This window comes from Mesoplodon bidens (genome assembly GCF_964165515.1).
Source record: "Mesoplodon bidens genome assembly, chromosome: 16".
In the NCBI taxonomy this organism is placed as follows: Eukaryota; Metazoa; Chordata; class Mammalia; order Artiodactyla; family Ziphiidae; genus Mesoplodon; species Mesoplodon bidens.
In genome coordinates this window covers 50,546,735-50,571,677 of record NC_138173.1, presented here as the reverse complement: position 1 = coordinate 50,571,677, position 24,943 = coordinate 50,546,735, and the positions used below count along the sequence as shown (strand labels likewise).

The window sequence follows — 24,943 nt, the reverse complement described above, 5'->3', positions numbered from 1 at the left end:
AACTCTCTACTCTTAGGTTAAAACCTCAGTGACTTAGAATATCCAGGTCCAGTAGCCTCATGGCCCATTTGGCTTTAGCTCCCATTCATTGCTCTGGCTTCAGATTGACTGTTCATTTCACGTGGTTTTTCTTTTTTGTTTTCAAGCATAAATATGGATACGTATGTTTTCGCGGCTGTTATATCCCATTCAGCAGTGCTGTGTTTGGAGCAAAGGGGAGGGAGATGCTGATCAGTCGTAATGATCAAAGACCTCAACTTCATCTGTATGGTACCACATAGCTAATTTGACTTTCTCTGTATTTTCAGTTTGCTTACTTTTTTCGCATTAAAGAAACCAGCAGGTCACATAGTCTGTCTTGAAAATGTAGCCTTATACCTGTTGCTCTTTATATGTCATGGTTGTCAGAGATGGCAAACTCATGGAGGACAGGCACTGCACTACATGCAGACATGTATTAGCATCACTGGAAAATGAAAATAAACTTAGTGTCCACGGTATTTCCAAGGGTACTATTTGCAAGGAAAAATATCTTTTTCTAAGTTGGCAACTTTATTTCATAGATTCAGACTCAAAATGCAGCTTTGTTTTTGGTTTGGCAGTGGTCATTGGTATCTTCATATTATTTCTCTGCTTCTTTAGAAAAAAAAAGAAGTTTTGCTCCCACTTTTGCTTGCTGTGACCAAATCTCAAGAAACTGGAGGATCCTTGGGCACTAGCCCAGCCATTAGCTGCAGTTGCTTGACTTAATAGTTGGTCAAATGTCACTCTCAAGCCAGAAATATAATAATGAGAATTTTTGTGTGTGTGTGGGGAGGAGGGGTAAAATTATGAACTATAAAACCAGAGTGACAGGAAGGTGCTAGGAGAAATGTTCAAAACACTGATGTGATTTATGAACATGTGGCAAACAGATGTGGTGGAGTAATAGGGACCCCATCTCCTTTTATAAATTTGGATCATATTTGTGTCTCTCCCGAATTCCCCCACCCCTAGGTTCATAATATGCTTTATTAAAATTCTCTCCAGGGCATATGGATGATTAATGATTTTTGATGACAGAAATTTGGTTTTGGTAAGCTGCACAGTGAAAGATAAATACAACAGGCTATTTTAACCTCTGTATATTAAGCTTATTAGAGTGAGGCTTCTCTGTAAGATGGCCTGTGTTGAGATTGTGTGTGATTTATGGAAATGTCACCAATGACCCTGGTTCTGGAAAAACTCTTAAAATCTCTTTTGTTGTAATCATCACTTGGGTTTCAGTTGTCACTAGGGAAAATCATTTTGGGAAAAAAACATAAGAGTAGTTAAAATATGCTTCAAATAAAATAAATATTGGGTAGCTATCTAGGAATAAAAATACAAAGAACCTCTGAGAAGAATGTTGGAAACAGAAATTTATTTGTAACTAATCCTAAATGTGGTGTGGAAGAGAAGCAAATGGATAGGGAAACACTGGAATATTGGCTTTTGATTCTCTTCCCAAAAGCCAGTGACATGTCTGAAACCTTTACATAAGCCTTTTAATTCTTTCAAACTTTGTTAAGAGAGCAAGTGTTCTGCATTTAGTGTCTGTAATACAGTTTGAAAAAAATGTTTTAATAAAACAAAAAATTTTAAGACATTGCATCTGTGTGGCAAGAAATACAAGCAGTACAAATGTTTATAGTAAAGAATTAATTTTTCTTTCGTCCTTCTCAAGTCCTCAATTTTGCTTGTCTAGAAGCAACTGCTATTAGTTTGAACTTATTTAATAAAAGTCCTAATGTTATGTCAATCTTCCAAATAGGAATATTGAAATTTACCACAAATTGCATTTAGCATCCTGTACTATTCACACTGAGTTACTAGTCATTTGTAAAGCTAATATTTATAGCAAGATCATATAATTCTCACTTCACTCAAGTGATATGTTGAGGAAACTTAAAGTGGATAAAGGAAAAAATTTCAAAATAATGAGAATAATGTTAGAGGCCTGATGTTACTGATTTGGTGAATTTTTGCTTTGGGCCAGGACTTTGTCAGGCAGAGCTAAAAGATCATACGGCTGAAACTCTTGATTTGCAATTTCCAAAACCCCTCCATTTCTCCCATCCAAGAGTATGGCTAGTAGTTGTCTGGAAGTTACGAAGACTGATGGCTAGATCAGGGCCTTCTCCAAAGTGTTATAAGAATCAGCCTGGGCAAGTCCGTGCTTAACTTGTTGGGCTAAAGGAGAAAAAGAATCAAGAACCCCCATGCTTTACTTCATCCCCTCATTTTTCTTTCAATTAGGGTAAATTATAAAAACAGTAACAAAAACTAAAACACACATGGTAACAATATCCTAATGTGTTTGAGAAATAATGCAGAAGATGGACTTAACCACCTCAAAAAAATTTGGGAAACTATTCAGGGGTCTAAATGTAAGTCTGGTACTTTGATTACCTAGACAAGTTTCCTTCAGCTCTGTTCACATCATCAGCTTCCTTCTCACCTCTATCAGTAATGACTAGTAACTCAGTTTTATACCTTTTTTTTTTTTTAGAAAATGTATAAGAAAGATTCTGTCACAAAAAAAAAAAGAAAGAAAAGAAAAAGAAAAAAATGAGTGCTGTTGCATTCTTTGTGTCTTCAGAGGGTTTTGTCCTCAGTCTGAAACTAGGTTAAGACATTTATACTTGAATAACTGGAAAGTGTCTTGATTCTTTTCTAAATTGAAGTGCCTTGGTGGTTGACAATTGAAGAATGATTTACAATTCCTGGAGTACTTTGTGGGTTTGGTTTTTAAAACCAGTTCTTAACATTCAAGCTACTTGGAAGTTAGAGCTTGAATAATAACTGGTTATTTCTAAAATGTGGAATTTGTACAGTTTTGAGTAAATGCCCAAACTGATATGTTCTCAAAAATGTAAATTACCATATTCAATTGTCCTAGGAACTAATGGAGAAGCAGTAGGGTTTTTTTCTCTAAATTATAAAATAGTTCAATATTAGAAAATTAAAACCTAAAGAAAGTAGATTTCCCTATGCAGATGTTATAGTCCTGATACAGTCCCCATTTGCTATAGTGTGGCCCTATTATAACACCATACACCTCCCGGTTTTACCAATGAATATCTTGAGAATAAGGGAAGGAGCCACAGTACCTCATGTATCTTTTCAGAACAAAAGCTAATGTTACATTAATCCAGACTTTCAAAAATAAATTCAAATATCCTGGTATTCCGTCAGTATAACAGTTTTGAATTATCCTAGCAATAAGACCAGTTGAATTCTTGACTAGTCTTAGCTAACATAAACAAAATAATGCCTGCCTCTCTTTATCTTTCCTGAAATCAGTCAATAAGTGTTGTATAAGCTGAAATAGCATTTTTTTTTTTTTTTTTTTGCCATACGCGGGCCTCTCACTGTTGTGGCCTCTCCCGTTGCGGAGCACAGGCTCCGGATGCGCAGGCTCAGCAGCCATGGCTCACGGGCCTAGCCGCTCTGCGGCATGTGGGATCTTCCCGGACCAGGGCACGAACCCGTGTCCCCTGCATCGGCAGGCGGACTCTCAACCACTGCGCCACCAGGGAAGCCCTGAAATAGCATTTTAATTAATGAGCATAAGCAACCAGATAACTGAGAACTTGAAAACTGAGTTTATGTCTCACCTGATGTTCTATTCTTATCACCTACAACACTGCTAAATAAAACCTCTACTCATTCTTTCGTTGATTCTACAAATAATTATTTACACCCGCTATCTGTTAAACGTCTTGGTAGGAGCTGGGTGTTCAAAGATTTTAAAACAAACAAACAGATACACAAAATGAAATAAAAAAACACTATCCCTGACTTTTAGTAGTTCCTATTGTGGAAACAAAAATATAACTACCTAATAAAAATATGACGCTATCACAGAGGTATGTACAAAATTGTATAGAAATACATCATAAAGCTACCTCTAGAGAAGCTAGAAAGAAATCACATAGACTGTGTCTCCTGTTGGTGTTTTCCAGGTGTCAGAAAAGCATGCTCATAATGAAGGATGTGAGCAAGAATACAGAACTGTGAACTGAAATATTTGGGAACAGATATTGGTAAGGAGGCTTGGGTTTATATTACAGAGTGTTCTCTATATTATGTTAAGAAATGTACTTATGGAGGCAGTCAAGGTCTGGGCGTGGCCTCCACCAACCTCTTGAGCTTGTTGTTCCTCCTCCCAGGTCCATTTCTGCGACTTTGACCCTAATCTCCTAACACTAACCCTCTGACCCTGATCTCATGTTGACACTCCTGAGCTTCAGGAGAGGACTTCGTGCTTGAACACGTGGCCCCAGGCAGGTCACGCAGGACCCAGAGCCCGGATCTCCAAGAGCAGCTGCGGAGCAGAGGAATGTTCCTGCGAAGGGACCTGCCAGGGTCTCGAGTGTGTGGGAGGAGGTAGAAGCATAGATCTGGGCTTTGCCGACTCTTAACCTGCAAAGTTCCACCAAGCCCCCACTCCGTGCCTCAGTTTCTCATTCCCGAGTTCCAAAATGGCTTATGGGGAGGCTGTCCGCAGGACAGGAGATTGGCGGGGCTACTCTCCTTGCACATCTCCACCCTACCAGGAGTTGGTCCTCGATGGTCTGCTGCTACCCACGCGCGCGCACGCATGTGGACCCCGGCCCTCCTCCCGCCTCTCCTTCCTGAGTCCCCGGGCTCTCTCTGCCCCAGCTCCCTCTTGCCGCCAGCTCTACCCCTAAAGGCTGTGGGTACCCGGGAGCGGGGTTCTGGGCGCTGGGGTGAAGTGGGGCGGGGAGGGCATCGAGGATTAAGACGTCGGGAAGCGCTATCCCCACCTCTGCGGGAGGTAGACACAGTGGAACCGAGGAAGTCAGTTCCCTCTCCTGAGACTTCGGGGCCACTTACGCCACTGAGGAGAGGCAGAGGGATGGACCGGATGACTTCCTACACCTGCCATCCCCCCACCCCCACCCCCAACTCCCTGGCGTTTTTTGCTCTCCTAGGGCTGCACCACCCGCGGCTCCCGCCGAGTGGGGTGCGTGTCTCAGCTCCCTCCCGGGCGGGTTGCGGGGAGTGCAGTAGGGAGGGCAGAGCGGCTGCTGCCTCCCAGGTTGCCCTTTCGCCGAATCCTGCGCAGAGTTGTGCTGAGGCCGGGCTCATTTGCATTTCATGCTAATGAGCAGTTCCCTTAAGTGCCTTTCTCTCCTGGCGGGAGTCTCTGCCCTCATTCCGCGTGTGCCCGCGCCAGTCTTGAACTCTCAGTGGTCTTCTGGGAGAGGGGCCTATTTATGGTTTGCCCCCGTGTCTGACACTTTCCCTCTCGCTGGTCCGCAGTCTGCCTAGTGGCCTGCCCTTCCCAGACAGGATCAAGAGGCCCCATGGCTGGCACCGCGGGTAGTGACTCTAATCATTCCCTCAACAGAGGGGAAAATGAGGCCAGAGAGGCTTGCCCAGCGCAATGGTCAGGTTTCCTGATGGTCAGCAGGCCCCCCACCTTCATCCACCATCCAGACCACCCCCTAACCCCCATCTCTGGGCTGAACTCAGTTCTAGAATATACGCAAAAAGGGGGGCAGATAAAAAAGAAAAAAAAAAAAAGAAAGAAATGTACTTACATTCACTCTAAATACTGAAGAGTCTTTTAAGGCTTATGAGTAGAGGAGCTGAGAAGATGAGATTTGGATGTGTACAAGCCACTCAGAGCTCTAAACGATGAATTCTGGGGAACAAGAGTTTAACAAGGAGAAATAAACAGGAGGCTACTGAAAAGATGAAAACCTGAACCAGGAAAACTGCAGTGGGGATGAAGAGGAAAGGGATGGAGATTAAGTTCCTCAGCCCTGAGACACGACTGTATTTATCCATGCCTGTGTCCATCCATGCCCCTCCCTCAGCAAGCTCTCCTCTAAACTGTTCCCATATTCTACAAGTTTACCATTTACCCCATTTAAAAATTTTGATGTATTTCAGGCATATAGAGGCAATAAGGACTAATGTAATAAACACCTGTGAAACCACTACCCTGTTTAGGAAATAAAGCATTAATACCGATGAAGGCTTCTGTGTGGCTGTCCATGTTGCTACATGCAGCTTTTGTTCTTTGATTTTTATTGCTTAGTAGTGTTTTATTGTATAAACCTACCAAGATTTATTCATTCATCTCTTGTAAATACCTTTAGAATGTTTCCAGTTTTTTGCTGTTACATGCAATGCTGCTATAAAAATTATTGTTTTGTCACCTTCTATACATGTGTGAGGTTTTCTAGGTATGAGCACAGGAACAGAATTCCTGTTCGAGTCTGCATCTTCACTTTCATTAGGTATTAACACATTGTTCTCCAAAGTAATTATACCCATTACACTCTTACCAGCAAATTTTAAAAATTAAATTAAATTTAAAAATAAATAAAATAAAAACTCTTGTTGTTTTGCAACTTCACCAATACTCAGTATTGTCAGACTTTCAAGTTGTTGCCAGATTGTGTCAGGACTTTTAAGCCACTGAGGGTTCTTTGGCTTTTGCTCTAAGTAAGATGGGAAGCCACTGGAGGATTTTGAATAGAAGGATGAAATGATCTGACTAAGCAGGATCATTCTGGCCACCGGGTTGAAAAGAGACTCTAAGGAGGTAAAGGGATAGAACCTGTGAGACTAGTTAAGTGGCTGTTGCACTAATCTATTCAAAATATGATGGAGGATTAAACTAAGGTAGTGGCAGTGGGGGAGTGAGAACTGAAAACATATCCAGACTCTAGATACATTTAGAAAGTGGCAACATTTTGAAAGTAAAGACAATGGATTTGCTGTTAGTGTGTGAGAGACTCCAAGGTTTTAGCATGAGTAACTGAAAGAATCCAGTTGCTGTCTACTAAGATGCGGAGGAATGCAGAAGCAACAGGTTTGGAGGAAAGATCAGGAATCAGCTTTGGGCTTGATATGTTTGAGAAGAATATTAGATCTCCACTTGAAGATAGGGGAGTTTAGAATTAAGATGATAGTTCAGAACTAGAGTGTAAATTTTGGAGACTTTATCATATAGACAGTGTTTAAAGTCCTGAGACTAGTAGAGGTCACCAAAAGAGTATTGTAGTCAGAGAAGGTCTGTGAACTAGCCCCATATTTAATGGGAGATAAGAGAAACCAGCAAAGGAAACAGGAAACAGAGGAGGAAAGCTAAGACAGTGGCTGTGCCAGAAGTCACAGAAAATGTGTCCCCTGTTGCTGATAGATCAAGTAGGTTGAGAACTGAGATATGATCGTTAGATTTAGCAACATGAAAGTTATCGCTGATTTCTCAGCAGAAGTTTTAGAGTTGTGGTGTGGGTGAAAGCTCAACTAGAGCATTTTATGAGAGAACAAGGAGAGGAATTAATTATTCTTTGTATTATTTTTGCTGTAAAGGGGAGTAGGGAAACAGGGCTCCACCTGAATGGTGGATTGAGGACAAAAGAGGTTATTTTTTTTAATATTGGGAATGTATTTAGCATATTTATGTGCTGTGGGATGATCCAAAAAAGAAGTAAAAAATGATGATGCAATAGCGAGATGAGACATTCTGGAGGGATGTCCTTGAGTAGGTGGAAGGAGATGGGACTAGTGGACAAGTAAAAGGAGTATGGACAGTTATTTCATCAGTTGTGGCCAAAGGGAAGGCAGAATAAACGGGCATGGATGCGGGTTGAGGGATAGAAGTGATGGTGAGAGCATGTAGAGTTGATGGTTTCTCAGTGAAATAGGAAATAAGCATCAGCTGAGTGTGGAAGAGGGAGAGGTGTTAGAAGTTTTAGTAGCGAGGATAAGGTATGGAATAGTGACCTAGGAGAAACACACTGGGAATTATTCTTTCTGATATTTAACATGTCTTTGATTATTTCAGTAAACTGGTCTCCTAGTTTCTGTCCTTGCCCCAAATTGATTCTTTTTAAACAAGATCATGTCACTCTACTCAAAACCTTCCAATAGGTACACATCTTGCTCAGAGTCAAAGTTCCTCATATCTCCTACAAGGCTCTACACTATCTGTACCCGAATTGCCTCTCTAAACTCACCTACAACTGCTTTTTCCCTTGCTCAAACCATCAAGGCAGGAAACTGTGTCTATTTTGTTCACTACTATATCCCCAGCAATTAGAATAGCGCCTAGCACATAATATCAATAGGTACTCTAAATATTAGTTTGGTAAATGAAGTGGCAGGATTTTTGTGGTAAACTAAGAAGAATATAAGCAAAGTCATCCAAATTACAGCCTTTTTCTAAACTTGTTGGCTTTGTTGGGACATATGGGTAATGATGTCTTTTTTTGTTATTAACTGGGACAATTTGGGGCCAGACAAGTATTGTGTTATTTAAATGCCACTGAAACTTGCATATATCTTTGACTCAAAAAATTTAAGAGATGGCAGTTCAGGTTATTTTTTGTCCTGCATGTTGAGGTACATAAAATTTATACTTCATGTGTGTTTATATTTAGGCATGGGCTAACATAATCTAACGTCATTCAATGCAACAAACAGAGCCAAGGTGGATAAAAGTATGAAATTTGCTGTTAGGGATGTTGTTGAATAGGTTATGGTTGTTGTTGTTTTTACATTTTATTATCCTCCCATTATGAGACTAAAAAGAGAAAATTCTTCATAGTCCTAGACTGAGGAATAGTGCTTCTTTTATCATTATTTTATGAATATTGCAAGTCATGTTAACTGATTCTATTCCTTTCTTTTCCTTGGCTGTTAGGACATGTAGACACAGGGAGAAGTTAACTAATTAACCAAGTTAACAAGTTAACCAATGCATTGCAGTTCTCAAGGATTTATACTGCCCACATTCAGACGCTCTCCTTACTTTCTCCCCACCACTCACCCCGCACCAATCTGCTAAGCCAGTTAGCACTCTGGGATCTGCAGAACCCTTCCCTTTCTAATTTCTGTTTGTTTGTTTGTTTTTTTCTCCCAATGCTGGTAGTATGAAATTGATGGTGAACGCTTATCAGACAGATTAAATTTATGTGAAAGAGTGATAGTAGTGAAATAAGGATAATAGAAGAAACAAGAGCCTCAGAAACAGAAAAATGAAAGAGTAATATCTCACCCTGGTCATCTTAACGAAATGAATGTTAAGAATGAGGAAGGGGCAGATATAAGAAGAACAAAGGAAAAGGAAGACTAGAAAAAAGAAACAAGAGAGAATGAGGACCTCAAAGAGGGTAGGATAATTGCACTTTTATCTTCTTTTAGAGTCCAAAAACAGATTGTGTCAGAGGTGGGAAGCACCTGCTCATCTATGTCTCTTGTCACCACACACCTTCCTTTCCCACCCCATTTTGGGCCAAAGCTATCAGGGTCAGCAGAATTAAACTAGCAGGAGAACACCAGTCTCTACTTCTTGTCATTTTTTATTCTGTTCTTTTTTTCTACTTTTACTTAAGAAGTTAAATGTTTTAGCTCAAACTCTGATATAAATTTTTTCTGTGTCATGCCACTAGGCTGCAGAATATGATTGTCCTGGAGAGGATTCTCTCAGTAAGTTGATATTTTAGCAATATTCACCTTCTATTTCACCAAGGTTCTTCTTAGGAACAAGGACTATAGCCAGGTGTATTCTCTATAATTTTAGAGCTAAAACTCATTTTAGGAGAACTTTAAGGTGAATATGTTTTTCAAAAGAATTTGTCTCTCCTTAGAAGAAGACTTAAATTGATTAAGCGTAGAGACTATAATAATCACAAAAACACATATAAAGCATTTATATGTATCAGGTGCTGCTCTCAGCATTTTACATGAATTAATTAATTCAATCCTTACAACAATCCTGTAAGGCAAGTACTATTACTATCCCCAATTTAGCGATGAGGAAACTATGACATGCCCAAGGTCCTGCAACCTGTAACTGAAATACCCAGGACTCACACCAAGGGAGTCTGGCTGTACAGCTTGGGCTCTTAACTACTCCATTAGACTCAGATAAACTTTTGTTGGCTGAATAAATGGGTGAATTAACAAATGAAAAGATGGTTAAATTCAGGTTTTTTTAGATACTTTTCTTGTACATATTTTGTTGAACTAGGAGCATTGGTGTATGTGAGTTTTAAATTAATGTCTAGAGATCCAGAAAAAAAAAAACTCTATACCTGCGTGAGTGAATGTGTATAAGTATGTGTGTGTTGTTGTTTAATATTGGAAGGTTTGCACCTAGATATTTTAAGGTAATTTGAATTTTTTATATTTATTTATTTATTTTTGGCTGCACTGGGTCTTCATTGCTGCACACAGGCTTTCTCTAGTTGTGGGAATAGGGGGCTACTCTTCACTGTGGTGCACGGGCTTCTCATCGCAGTGGCTTCTCTTGTTGCAGAGCACAGGCTCTAGGCATGCGGGCTTCAGTAGTTGTGGCACGCAGGCTCAGCAGTTGAGACTCACAGGCTCTAGAGCGCAGGCTCAGTAGTTGTGGCACATGGGCTTAGTTGCTCCGTGGCATGTGGGACCTTCCCGGACCAGGGCTCGAACCCGTGTCCCCTGCATTGGCAGGTGGCTTCTTAACCACTGCGCCACCAGGGAAGCCCCGGTAATTTGAATTTGATACAATTAACAGCATCTTTCGAGGACTCTTTTGGGGAATTGGGACTAAAATTGGGCCTAGCAATCATAAGACAACTTAGAAGAAGAATCAGGGCTAACAATTTAAGAACCTCCAGAAAGTAAACAGAGAATGTGGATTGAAAACAAATTATTTTATTTTGGTAACTGATGGAATGTTTTTGGAAATAAGACTTAGTAACCCTTCCTTTCTTATCTTTCTTTGGTCTGGCCAAGGAGAGGGTGATGATACACAAGCCCAGAAAATATTGAGAGAAGGATTATGTATGATTTTGGTGAATTTGTACCCGGTTAGAAGACTTTGTCTGTGTATAAGGCTGCTCTATCAGAGTTCATAGAACCATTTGCAGAAGGAATCTGATAGTACACGGCACTGGGCTCATACAGTTCTTTGGCTTCTATAAGGCAACACCACCATTGTGATAGGTATGTTTTTGAACAATTAAAGTGATGGATTTGATATTTTGAAAAGCTGAGAAATCAGTTGGGCTCTTTTGTTTTTAACTAACAGTGCTTTCCAAGTTGAGAGGGAGGTAGATTTTTTTTTCAATATATGATATATGTGTCTTCTTAAAAGCCATTATCAATGTAGAATGGAACTGTACCCTTGCAGGGCAGCACAAGTTAGATATAATAGTATTCTTTGTTAAGTTTCAGGTTAGTCACCATGAACTGTAAACTTGCTAGGGTGGATATCCTGGGATATTTAACCCACATATTGCTGCTAAACATTATCTTCTTAGGCTTTTGCTGGTGCAGTAATTTTCATAGGACCTAGAAACATGGTCCATCCCCATTGATTCCATCGTGTTAGATATGACCCTTGCCCCAACCTTTCTAGATTGTGACATCAGATAGATTGTTTTCTTTTCAGATTTGTGTCATCTATAAATTTGATGAGCTTGCCTTTTCCATGTTATAGAGACATACATCAAATAAGAAAGAGTTATGGGCAGAACATTATAGTTCTTTGGCAATAATAAGCAAAAGCTGCAACTTATTAAGAAATTGTTAAGCTAAACAACTAATTTTTGGACTGATCTACTCATCTTAAATGTGGTGATTATTTTTAATGCCAGCTAGGAGATTAATAAAAGACATATTAGAGACAATTGAATGCATTAAGATATGTTACGGTTATGTGAGATGAAAATCTAGTATTTTGAAAAAAGATGAAACTTCAAAATTGAATTTTAATACATCTAAAAGAAATTACATTAAACCATCTTTGCAAATTATTGCATCCTTTACAGTGTATAAATAACAAAGAACAGGTACTCAATAAACTTTAGGTGACTGAATAAAAATTTAAAAATGAAGGCTACCTTCCTTGAAATTAGTTTATTAGTAAAATAGGCATTCTTTAAAATGTACCTAGAGGGTTGCATTTTTTGCATAATGCTTTCACTTTAAAACTGTTCTTATTGTGTCACTCTCATACACACAACCTTTCAGTGGCTTTCTGTTCCCTACCCAATTATTTGCATTTCTATAATTTGACTTCAACCTGTGTGCCCTGTCTCCATGCCCACTAACTCGCTTCTTCCTTTATAATTAAGACAGTCTCCTCATTGTACGCAAAACACACCACATACCCATTCTTGTTAACTTGGTTCAAGTCCTCCAGGCCTAATGCTTTTTGCTTTCCAATAAATTTATCCAAATCTTGTCCATTCTTCAAAGCCCAGCTCAATTCCCACCCTCTCCCTAGCAAGTTTTCCACTATAGCTCCAGTCTTCATCTGTCTCCCTCTTCTCTGACATCATTCAATTATTCATTCAATGACTATTTGGATGCTAAGTGCCCAACATTGTGCCAGCATCAGGTATAAAAGACATTGTGCCTGCTTCTGTAGTCAGACTGTCTGGATTTGAATTCTTACTATGAAATGTAGTAGCTCTTTGACCTTAGCAATAGCTTAACCTCCTTACACCTCTATTTCCTCATTTTTAAAACGGGGTAATAGTAATACTTATGTGGTTGTTGTTACTGAAGAAGATAATTATTTAAAGCTTTAAGAGCAGTGCTTTATTCAGCAAAATGTTTAATGAATGCTTGTTGTTTTGTTATCAGAGACAGAATAATAGTAAACAGTCAAATGCAATTGAGAGTAATGAGTGCATTGATAGAATTGAGCACAGGATTCTGTGAAACCTGGGGCATGTAACCTAACCTTAGAGATCAGGACAAGTTTCCTGGAGGAAGTGATTCCTAAGCTGAAGTCTGAAGCATGAGTAAAACACCTACAGCCCTCAACTGTCTGTACCACTCATCAACTGTATGCTCAACTTTATATGTAACAGCTTACTTTCATAAGTTTCCAAGGAATGTTCTTCCTGGAATTGGTCCTAGTGAACCCATTCTTTATTCATAATGCTGCACACACAATTCTTTCCCCCAAACAGAACCCATACCCCCACCCACACCCAGCATTCTTGGGAAAATTTAAATATAATATAGGTGTTTTCACCACGGAATTAGGAATTAGCAATGTGATTTAAAAACAAATAAAATATAATATCAGGTCAATAATTTCACATTGAAACTGAAATTTTCCTGATGGCTAAAACCCAATCTCATCGAATGACTAAAGGTCATAGTCTCTTCTTGGCTCATTTTTTATTTTTACCAGGGCCTCAGTTACTAGAGTCACTAACCTCCATGCTTCTCAATTCCCACAGGCAACTCAGTTATACAGAGCATGGCCTCAGCTCTATGCTCGGCTACCCAAGTTATTTTGGAATCTGTCCATTATTACCTAATGAGGGAAAAAGAAACAAACTGCATCCCATGTCTTTGGCATCTGCCATCTTAATTTTTTTTCTCCCTTCTTTCTCATCATATTGTTATACATACTTTCTTGCTACTATTGTTTCATGCATCTCAATATTGTCTCCAACCCTGCCTGCTTCCTCCCCTTACTCAGATAGATTGTAAACTAGTTGAGGACAGGAACCATGAACTGCTGCTACACCCCACCCTGCAGGATGGATGTGCCCTCTTAATTCCAGGGTACCATCCTCACAAAGCGAATCTGAATGTCCCCCTGGAACTGAGCAATGTGGCAACCCCAGGACTCCGTGCGAGAGTCCTTTTGTATTTTCCTAGGGTATCCAAGTTAGTCAATCAATATATATAGATTGTTTAACTGATTATTGATTGTTTAAAGTTACAAGATCATGTTTTATGTTTCTATAATCAATAGGCATTTTAAATCTTCCATAAGCTTTTCATCTCTAATATTTTAAATATTTTTCTAATAATCTATAATCCATTTTAAATAATCAGAATAAATGTTAGCCCAGTATTAAAACATTTAAACAAATCTCTTTTTTAAGGACCTAGATATTTATGTCAGTGTAAAATATCTATTTTTAATTAATAAATATTTGGATCTGTCTCAGTAATAAATCCATTAGATTAGATAAGATTTGGATATTAATAGCACAAATTTACGAGATTTTTATTTTTACTTGTAATACTTCACAAAATATTCTTTGGGTATTTATAAAACAGTAATGAAGGCAAAACACTTCTTTGAATATATATCTCATTTAAAAATGAAAAATTTAACCAGTATGTCTTGGACTAACACCAAAATGGATAATTCTGGAAATAACCGCAACATGATAAAATATACAACTGCTTGGTGGTTTCTCTCTTTTGTATAATTTCATAATTTACTGCATTTTCTCCACAATTGACCAAATGGAGATTTTTCTCTGAGTTTTAAAGAGGAAGCAGAAATTATACTTCAATAAAGATGTTAAAAAAGAATAAAAAAAAATAAAGAGGAAGCAGAATGCAACAATCACAAAATTCAGAACTTAAACATTTTAAATAAGTGACCTCAGAGTTCACAGATCCACTTATAAAGTGTATTTGCTATAAATTATTTTATAAGGAAGCAAATGCTATAATGACCCTACATTTGGAATGAATTGAAATGCACAAGTGCTTTTAGGTTGACTTTGGAACTCCTCTGATTTGTGACACAGATAAGAGTAAATGATGGACTGATGAATTTGTGCAGTTTCTTGGCAAGTTAAGGAATATGGTAAAGTAAATAGTTGATGATTTTAGGCTACTTTAAGTGTATTAAACACTTTAAACTCTTTGTTTAGATATGAAGGCCTGTCCCTGGTGCTTGAGGAATGTTTTCAGCTTCTTAGTTTTCCTTGAACTTGTGTCCCAAGTCAGGGAGTCTTTGATTGTTGATCTTGATATAAACTTTGCCTCATGTTTATGTCCTCTAACCTTGACTGTTTGCAGGACTGTGGCCTTGTCTTAATTGCTGCTACCTACAAGTGAATTTTAAGTTTGCCATTCTGATCAAGAGATCAATTTACTTGTCCTAGAGCTTCTCCACCCCAGATTGACTGTCAAGTGTGCATGTATGCGCATACATATGTAATTTTGTTTGTGTGTTTGTCGTCATGAATGGTAGAGAAAAAGAATAAAGCTAAAATGAATCATCTGCTCCCTATATGTACTTCCTATAAGGTACTTCCTCTTTATTTTCTTTAATCTTCACAGTTTATGAACAGAAAATATATTTGCCCAGTTAAAGCATATGTAAGGAATATACATAAGGAAACAAATGAGACAGAGGCCACGTATGTTAGTTAAAGTTACACAAATAAAAAGTGTGGAGCCAGAATTTATACACAGGACTCTATACTATTTTCTGAAGAATGTTTCTCAAAGTCTACTTGCATCAGAATCTCCTCAGGCACTTGTTTAAAATGCACATTTATGGTTCCCGCCCCTCCCTGCCTCATGGAAACCTAGGGATAGATCCCAGAAACCCTGCCCTAGTGTGTCCAGAAAATTCAAGGAACGATAGACTTTTTTTTTTTTTTTTACAATAGACTTTTAAATGACAAAGAAATACTAGAATAAAGGATCTGAAAACTCAAATGACTTTTCCACTTGAGAAGTTTTTTATGAAAGTGCCAGGCACCTGAAAATAAGGGTTTATAGTGACAAATGTCCTTTCGGGGATGATTATGGCTTTATGCAAAGTTGATGCCAATAAATCTTTTCTACAAAGCTCAAGTCTCAGTCCAACCTGGCAGTAAATCATTTTACCTGGCACTGCAATTCCAAAAGGAAAACCAGTGAGGACAATTTTATGAATGTTGCTTTCCTGGCACTAGCTATCTGAAGATTCGTTGCATTGGCATAACTTTTTTCTCATAACCTGTTTTTATTTTTTATTTTTATTTTTATTTTTTTTTTGCTGTACGCGGGCCTCTCACTGCTGTGGCCTCTCCCGTTGCGGAGCACAGGCTCCGGACACACAGGCTCCGCGGCCATGGCTCGCGGGCCCAGCCGCTCCGCGGCACGTGGGATCCTCCGGGATCGGGGCACGAACCCGTGTCCCCTGCATCGGCAGGCGGACTCTCAACCACTGCGCCACCAGGGAAGCCCATCATAACCTGTTTTTAAATTGAGAATAGAAAAATATAGTCACTCATCTATGTAGAAAATTATAAAGACTGGAAATGAGGAAATAAACCAGAGTCTAAGACATCCAAAGGGAAATCATCATTCTATGCATTAAATGAGCAGGGTTGTTGTTGTTGTTTTGATGAATAAAGTGAAGGTATATCACATTAATATTCAATGAGACACCAAAAGAAAAGAATGTTAATTTATGAACAGGACCTTATTAACCTACTAGGTTATCAAGAACTTCTAAAGCATTTTTTTCAAAGAGGGGTGATCTGATCTTCTTTTCTCTCACTATTTCACCTTAAAACTGGTTTTAAATAAGGCCTACTATTCTTTAAAAATTCTAATATTGCCAGAATCTCAATATATGTTAAGTTTCTAGACTAAATTCACCATTAAGGAAAGAGTTGGGAATTCCTTGTCAATCCAGTGATTAGGACTCGGCGCTTTCATTGCCGTGGCCTGGGTTCAATCCCTGTTCAGGGAACTAAGGCCCCAGAACTAAAATCACAAACCGTGCAGCACAGCCAAAAAACCAAACCAAACCAAAACAACAACAACAAAAAAGAAAAAAAAAAAGGAAAGAGTGCCTCTGCAAAGGCATTTAGTTTTCAAAAAAAAAAAGTCAAGTTTAAAAACAGCTGGTAGCAAAGAAAAGTATCAGAATGCCAAGTAACAGCTGACCAGAACTAATATTAATAATTAGTAACTAATATTAATAAGAAATGGAGGGAGGAAAGAAGCTGGTCCATTGATTATAGAAAGGAAAGAATATGAATTAACAGATGCACACTATTATTTATAAGATAGATAAACAACAAGGACCTCCTGTATAGCACAGGGAACTATATTCAATATCTTGTAATAACCTATAATGGAAAAGAATCTGAAAAAGAACATATATTTACATATATATATATATATATATATATATATATATATATATATATATAACTGAATCACTTTGCTGTACACCTGAGACATCGTAAATCAACTAAACTTTAATTTTTTAAAAAAGACTATGTTTGAATTCAAATGTTACTAATTTGGGGAGGAGGGGAAAGCCTGATATCAAGATTGACTCAGCATACAAAAAAGTCATGAAATAATCAGGTCTTGTGTGAATCAGGCACACAAACCTGAGAGGTAAAGGAGGTTTCCTGATTAGGGCTAATTGGAGCCAGAAAATGAATGATCTAACTTAGAGACTTTTCTAATTTTCTTTTTTTTTTTTAACATCTTTATTGGAGTATAATTGCTTTACAATGTTGTGTTAGTTTCTACTGTATAACAAAGTGAATCAGCTATATGTATATATATATATATATCCCCATATCCCCTCCCTCTTGCGTCTCCCTCCCGCCCTCCCTATCCCGCCCCCCCATCCCGCCCCTCTAGGTGGTCACAAAGCACTGAGCTGAGAGAGTAGCATTGACATATATACACTACCAAATGTAAAACAGATAGCTAGTGAGAAGCAGCTGCATAGAACAAGGAAATCAGCTCGGTGCTTTGAGACTTTTCTAATTTTTTGATTATGGCTGCATAGGAATGAGTGAAAATATAATCATTTTTTTTCACTTTTCAACAATCTTTCAAAAAGTATAACAAGATAATTTCACCCCATCCTGACAAGTTGGAAGTGTATGAGAGGGAGAGAGGCTGGCATCCTTTCTTTGCTCACCTTGGAGTTTCTCTGGCTGGGTTTATTCAGTCAGAATGGGAAGGGCAGGCAAAAAACTACCAAGAGCTGAATGCAATAGTTTATTTTGATTAAAGGTTTTATTCATGAAGCAGGTGATAAGAAGGATGGAAACACTCAAAGAGCCAGGTTGCCTGCCTGGTCATACCAATTCTGCCACATAGGCATAAAGGCAGTCTATGAGTCAAAGATGAAAACACAGATCAAGCCTGTCAGCCTCCACTCATTCACCTGGCCACCTTGAGTATTGGTTATTATTCTAGCTCCTCTGTATTCTCTCTTTGGGGTAGCTTTCTATATTTCTGTTGATTAGATACTGCCTATCAGAGAAACTCTGGGGGAATAGGAAAAAAGGCAACTTGTCTGTTGCTTTTTTTTTTTTTTTTTTGCGGTACGCAGGCCTCTCACTGTTGTGGCCTCTCCCATTGCAGAACACAGGCTCCGGATGCGCAGGCTCAGCGGCCCTGGCTCACGGGCCCAGCCACTCCGCGGCATGTCGGATCTTCCAGGACCAGGGCACGAACCCGTGTCCCCTGCATCGGCAGGCGGACTCTCAACCACTGCGCCACCAGGGAAGCCCTGTTGCTTGTATTTTTAAAATATGAAGACTTTCCAAATATTCTATCTTCAGAATCAGTTTATAACCCCCACAATCACCAGGGCAAGGCAGTTAAACTTTCCTTCTCCACAAGTATCAATCTGCCCTTTTGTTACTCCATTTCACCTTCAGTGCTGCTTGTGATGCTCCTTTTCATGTAATTTTCTCTGAAGAAGATGCTAGAGAAGTGGGACATCATGGGATCTTCCATAGGACCTGATGATGTGGTGATGATGGTCTCTGGCCCTGCTGGTGGTAGTCAAAACTCAACACAGGAGTACGACATCCCAAGCAGGAAGCCACACTTGTCAAAGGACCAGCCACTAATGATTAATCCAGATTTGCTCTTGGCACCACAAGATTCCTCTTCTGGTCTTGTTTTGCATGCAGGACAGCCCAGAGGAGCCTGATATTTTCTGTGGAAAATCAAGTGATTGAATTTTCCTCAAGGCTAATTGGTAGTTGGTTAATTTCCTTTCCTTCATTCAGGCAATTGTTCTTCATCACTAAGAAGTTTCCTGCTGAGTTAATGTGCCCACTTTTATATTTTAATATATAGAATCAGTACATGTTCACTTGCTTTACCATCTTGAAAACTATATTTTATAATCTTAACGTAAATTATGCTTTATGAATCCTAAACAAAACTGACAAAAGTCTGTAATTGATTAAACCCATCTTTTTGGAAGATGGGTTAAATAAATATTGGACTTCCCTGGTGGCGCAGTGGTTGGGAATCCGCTTGCCAATGCAGGGGACATGGGTTTGATCCCTGGTCCGGGAAGATCCCACAGGCTGCAGAGCGACTAAGCCCGTGAACCACAATTACCAAGCCTGTACTCTAGAGCCCGTGAGCCACGGGCTCTAGATGGGTTTCAAAACCCATCATTTGAAAGTCCCACACTTTCAAGTTTTTAAAAAATGTTACAGATCTAATACCTAATTTTCAAAAATGAAGTTAACTAAGATAATATGATTGACACTTTTTTCAGCTTACTTAATATTTTAAGCATTTATTTGCATGACTGTCCATTCTGATAACAATTCATTATGGTTGTCCTGATGCCACATGAATATTGGAACCAGTCATAATAAATCATATTAAATATTATTTATGATTAATTAATTTGAATATTTGCTTCCATTTAGTATGAAACTGAATTAAAATATGCTAATAAAAGGTAAGAGATAAAGAAAAATTAGAAATGTTTATGAATGTATGCATGAAAATCAATATTACCATTTTTCAAAGAGAAACAAATACATAAAATATAATGCCTTTAAGCGTGGCCTTTAGAATCAAACTGATCTCACTACCTGTTCTGAGTACTAGCTCTGTGTCCCCAGGCCCTTTTAAATTCTCAGTTTTTCTCATCTGGAAAATAGGAGGAAATAATTGTGTTTGTAGGGATTAGATAACATTTGTAAAGCAGTTAATGCTCAACACGTAATGATAACAATAACTGGTAGTTACTGAACAGTGTGTTGATACTTACATTTTTATTTTTCAAAGTAGTAATCTCAAAAAAATTTTGTGCACTGTTGGAACTTATGAAAAGCCAAATTACTAAGAGTAAAATCTCTCCATTGTGTTTGTTTGAATTGAGGAGTATTATACTCTGGAAACTGAAGGACTTAATCAAAATAAGTCTGTGGGAAAAGACTCAAGCTGCTTAAGATAGTGGAATGAAACTTCAAACTTATCATGTACCCAAGCAAACTCTTCTCCACACTCCTACCCTGTACCTGTTCCTTCCATGGTTTTCCCCATTTCAGTCCATGGTAAATTCATTCTTCTAGGTGCTCAAACTAAAAACATCAAGAATTATCCTTGACTCCTCTTTTTTCTTTTACTTGCCACATCCAATCCATCTACAAATCCTGATGGCTCTCCCTTCAAAAATATTGATACTTGACTACTTATCTCCACATCCTCTGCTATTCTACCCTGCTCTAACCTGAAGCACAAAAAATTAAATCCTATCTTAATTTGCATTTCTGTAAATATACATAAAGTACTAAAATATTCGTTACTACTTTTTCCATTTTATGTATTGAAAATTATCTTCAAAAAATTATCCATAGGTATCTTAAAATAAAAACTTCAAAATAAATAATACTAATTATTTTATGGCATAGCCTTGCTCTTCATAAATAATGCAGTTAAAAATATCATATAACTTTTATTCAAATAAGTCATAGTGTAAAAATGTAGTAATTGCAAACCTCTAAATTACCATTTAATGATCAGTATTTATCAGTACAAAATGTACTGCATCAAACTAGCTTTTTTTTCTGTCATTAACTATGGGATGACTCTTTACTTTGTTAAGATCATTTCTCTATCTTGTTTCATTTCTTGCTTTTCTTCTGTTGGGAAATTATTAGGACCATGAAAATGAAGAGCTAAAGAGGAGGAAGAAAACATGTGTTACTTGGCCTTTCACACTGATCTTCACTAACCCATGTTTTCATGAGCACCAGATTCACCAAGTTTTCAAAGAAGAATAGCAAGTGTTTGATGATGAAGGAAGTTTGGATTTAATTTTCACTTTGAGACACATGGATACTATTCCCTGAAAAAATATTGGCATTCTGAAGATGTTCAAGCACTCTTACTCCAGCAGCTACCAATAGCTCCAACTGCATGTGAGGCTCTGGTGGCTCTGAGGGCTGTCAAAGCAGATATGTTAGAAACCAGCTGCCTCCTTCATTCATCCTTTGAGATCAGCAAAGGTGTGGGGGGGTACTTTCCTGCCATCAGATCCTTAGAGCAGCAACTTGCACACAGAATTTGCTCTTACAGAAAAATGATTCAAATAATATGAGCAAAATAACAGCAGTAATAAGAAAGATAACTTGTCCTGCATTTTATTGAGCACTTTCCAGGTATCCAGGACTATTTCAATTGCACCTCATATATTATTTCATTTCATCTCTAGAACATAAACAAGCAGACAGTTGTTGGCTATCCCCAGAGGAATGGCTTCAAGTAGAGTTATGAAGAACACCCTAAATCTTCAGAGAAGTTCAAAATCACCTTACAGACAAATATTTTAAAAGGTTGAGGTAGGACTTTTATAAGCGCAATGAATTCTATATGGGAAATCCTTCATTGATATATCATAGCAGTCCTTTGAATAAACATTAAGTTAAAGACACTGTATAGGTATGACCCAGAAGTAGCAATAATCTTGTCCTCATCATTGATAAAATTGTTTCTTAACCATCCTAAAGTATATGTCATGCATCAGAAATTTTAGATGTACGGGATTTTTTTCAGAATTCTTGTATTATTTAACATTTTTCCTTCTCCATTTCTTACATATATTAAAATTTTTTTTAATCAAGAAAAAATTTTCTGGGTAACCCTTCCTCCACTATCATGATCAACATTTTACTGTTTTTCTCCCCTAGAACTGGAACAGAGACTGATGTACCAGCAGATGTTTCTAATTCAGAATGTCTTACTCTTTCCAGGAAAGGAAAAAGTTTAAACTTAAGTAGCTGCTCTTTATCAGCAGACCAGGTGGAAGAAGAAGACTATCACCTTTTACAAAGTATCTCTTATTCATCTTTCTTTCTTTATTCTGGAAATTTTCTCAGTTCAGTCTTTGAGGTATGTCTACTAATAGAGTTCAGATCATGGCTGTTGCCTGACCCTTCTTCCTAAGATCAAAGTAGACTAAACCACAAACTTGAACTTAAATAAGAAATCTAAAATGTAAGCATGATATTCTGTGTTGAACATTTGCTGATTCAGGCAGACTTTTATCACCTTATTTTGGTTCTAGCACCCCAATTGTGTTTTAGATAACCACCATCACCCCTCTAAGCATCTCATATGCTTCAGAGAAGTATCTCCATGAGCAGCACATGTGGCTTAGGCCTAAACTAATGAGCATTATGTGGGTCCATGACTGGTTCAGAGATAGTAACATGATCTAATTAATAATTTAGTGCAACTAGAAAAAAGCCTAAGACTTTAAATCAAAGGTTGAGGGAATAGGACAAATGCAGTACATTAATGGGGAATCATATAGCCTGAGAGCTTCTGGAAGAAATTTTGGAACAACCAGGGAGAATCTCCTGAGACTGGAGCTGCAATTTTGGGGTATGTTTGTTACACACCATTATCACAATACATTTGGTGTATTTGGCTAATACATCAAAGAAGGTAATAGGTCAGGTTCCAGATATTTGAGGTATATCCTCCTGACTTACCCTCAAATTAGAATATTACCAGCAAAACGTAAGATAGAGTAATCCAAGGCAGGATGATAACATTTTTAAACACTAGAAGAAACATGTTGTCTTTCTGTTAAGGTTGCTAAGCTTGGAAATTTTGAACCTGGCACCAGTGGCCATCTTCCCTGACACAATGAGGAGTCTGTTGCAGAATGAAGCTAATCAGAGACAGTGATGAAAGGCAGGTAGAGAAAGAAAGAGCAAAAAGGCAAAAGCAAAAGAGAGCATGAGTGCAAGAGAAAGCAGGAATGAGTGAGCAAATAAAAGAGGAAGAGTAATGATTTACAAGAATGTTTCATATAGATAAAATTTAAGCTTTTGCAGAAACACATTTTAGGTTACATCAACCCTGTGACTGGCATTTTTCAAATATGAAATACAGATACAGAAATTATATGTTTATTTAACCAGTAATCAATCAGTGATTTCCATCTAACACTGTTAGATGTTCTCATTAAAAATCTATAAGTCAAAGTAGACTCTAAAATTTTTTAAGTAAAAAAAGCTTAACATGTAAAAATTACAATGTGTTGTGTAGGAACTGTCATATGGAGAAAGATAATAAGTGCTTAGGGAACACAAAAGAAAGAGATATTAACCCTGTAAGTAAATGAAGATGGGGAAGATATGGAAAAAGAATTCACATAAGGGACTTCCCTGGCGGTACAGTGGTTAGACTCCATGCTTCCACTGCAGGGGGCGTGGGTTTGATCCCTGGTGGGGGAACTAAGATCCCTCATGCTGCACAGTGCTGCCAAAAAAAAAAAAAGAATTCACATAAGCTGTAGCTAAAACCCAAAGGATAAATAGAAGTTGGTAAATAAATAAATCATGAATGAGGACAAGCGGAAGGCTTGCATTTGTACTGGAGACTTAAAATTCATGTAAACTGTATCAATTTACTAGCTTCTATTACCAGTATCCTGTGCACTCAAAAAGGGAAATAAAAATCTGCCTTCAAATGTCTATTATTAATACACCTCACTGATTTTCTTCAATCTTTTCTTCTTTAGTTAAAGCTTTAAATTATACTAAATATTTTCAAGAGAGGAGGTGAGCAAGGCTGACTTGATGTATGAGCCTGTGATATTAGACCTGCTCCAAAAGAAAACATCAGCCAAAAGAGATTGCACTAGCAACTACATGGCACTACTCAAAGGGCACCTGAATGGCTCCTGCTCCTCTTTCCTATTTCCAAATACTTCCTCAACCTGCTAACATGTTTTATTTCCTTTTGTCACCTTGCATTAAATCAATCTAATTAAAGATTCATTTGAATGGTAGTGTTCATTTTACAAAGTGGAAAAAAAGAGATAAAAGGTGTAGGGGTGTGGGTAAGGGGGATGGGTTGTAGTCATTCACACCTTAGTTTAAACAGTTTGCTTTCCTCTTAACCACAGCTTACAGTGTATAAGAAACCAATCCAAGTGCACATGGCAGTGTTGTGGTTGGAATTATGAATTTTCTTACAGTCAAAAAGAGCTTGTTTGAATCTTGCCTCTATCACTTTACTAGCTTTATGAGCTTGAGAAAACTGTTTAATGTTTGGAGTGTCTCCGTTTTCTTGTCTCTAAGATGAGAGAAACATGGTTACCACTATTGTTATATAATATACATACTTAACCAGCACAGTGTCCAGAGCTTGGTTAAGCAACCAATAAATGGTAGTTATTGATACTAGAGTGGAGAAAAAGAGGTAATTTTTTAGCAAGAGAAGTGAGATCCTGGGTGAACGGAAGACGACAAAGGCATACTTTGCCGTTTCAGTACTTTTGCCTGTGACAGGATCAAAGGTGCAGATTCAACAACCATGTGACAATCAAGGTGGAGTTGATACAAATGTATTCAATATTATTATGTGTTCCCGATTTTGGTGATAGAAAGGTCACATGTAGTTCATTAATATTGCATCAACATTTGATCTCAAATTTGTTGGTTCTGGATTTTTGTTTTCACTATAACTTTCCTTCTTATGACTATTCCTTACAGAGTTAGGCAGCAGCACTACACGGGTGCTTAAGGGAAGTGCGAAGAGTGTCTTAAACAAAGGTGAATATTTAAAATGTCTGTTTCCTGGACCGCTTTGCAAAGATGTATTGGGTCGGCCAAAAAGACCAAAAAGATGTTTGGGTTTTTCTGTAACATCTTACTGAACTTTTTGGCCATCCCAGTATTTTACCAGATCCTGTTTTCAAAGCAGCTTATAGCTGATACTTACAAGATTCCTCCTTTTAAAATACGTGCACATTGAGTACAAACTGAGCCTAAAATGTTATTTTTTTTATGCTTGTCATGCGCGTGTTAACATTCCCCAGCTGTCCATTTCAAAAGGACAGTGGGTCTATCCATGTTGTAAGTTTTCTGGACTC

General features: G+C 38.0%; 1 long non-coding RNA gene across 4 annotated transcripts in view; it reads left to right on the top strand.

The window, feature by feature from the left end:
- Positions 1-24,943, top strand: part of LOC308630116 — a 219,595-nt gene that overhangs the window by 104,187 nt on the left and 90,465 nt on the right. For all 4 annotated transcript variants that reach the window (XR_014017760.1, XR_014017761.1, XR_014017762.1 and 1 more), the window contains one exon: positions 3,987-4,067. This is a non-coding gene — a long non-coding RNA (uncharacterized lncRNA). The remainder of the gene's footprint in view (positions 1-3,986; positions 4,068-24,943) is intronic.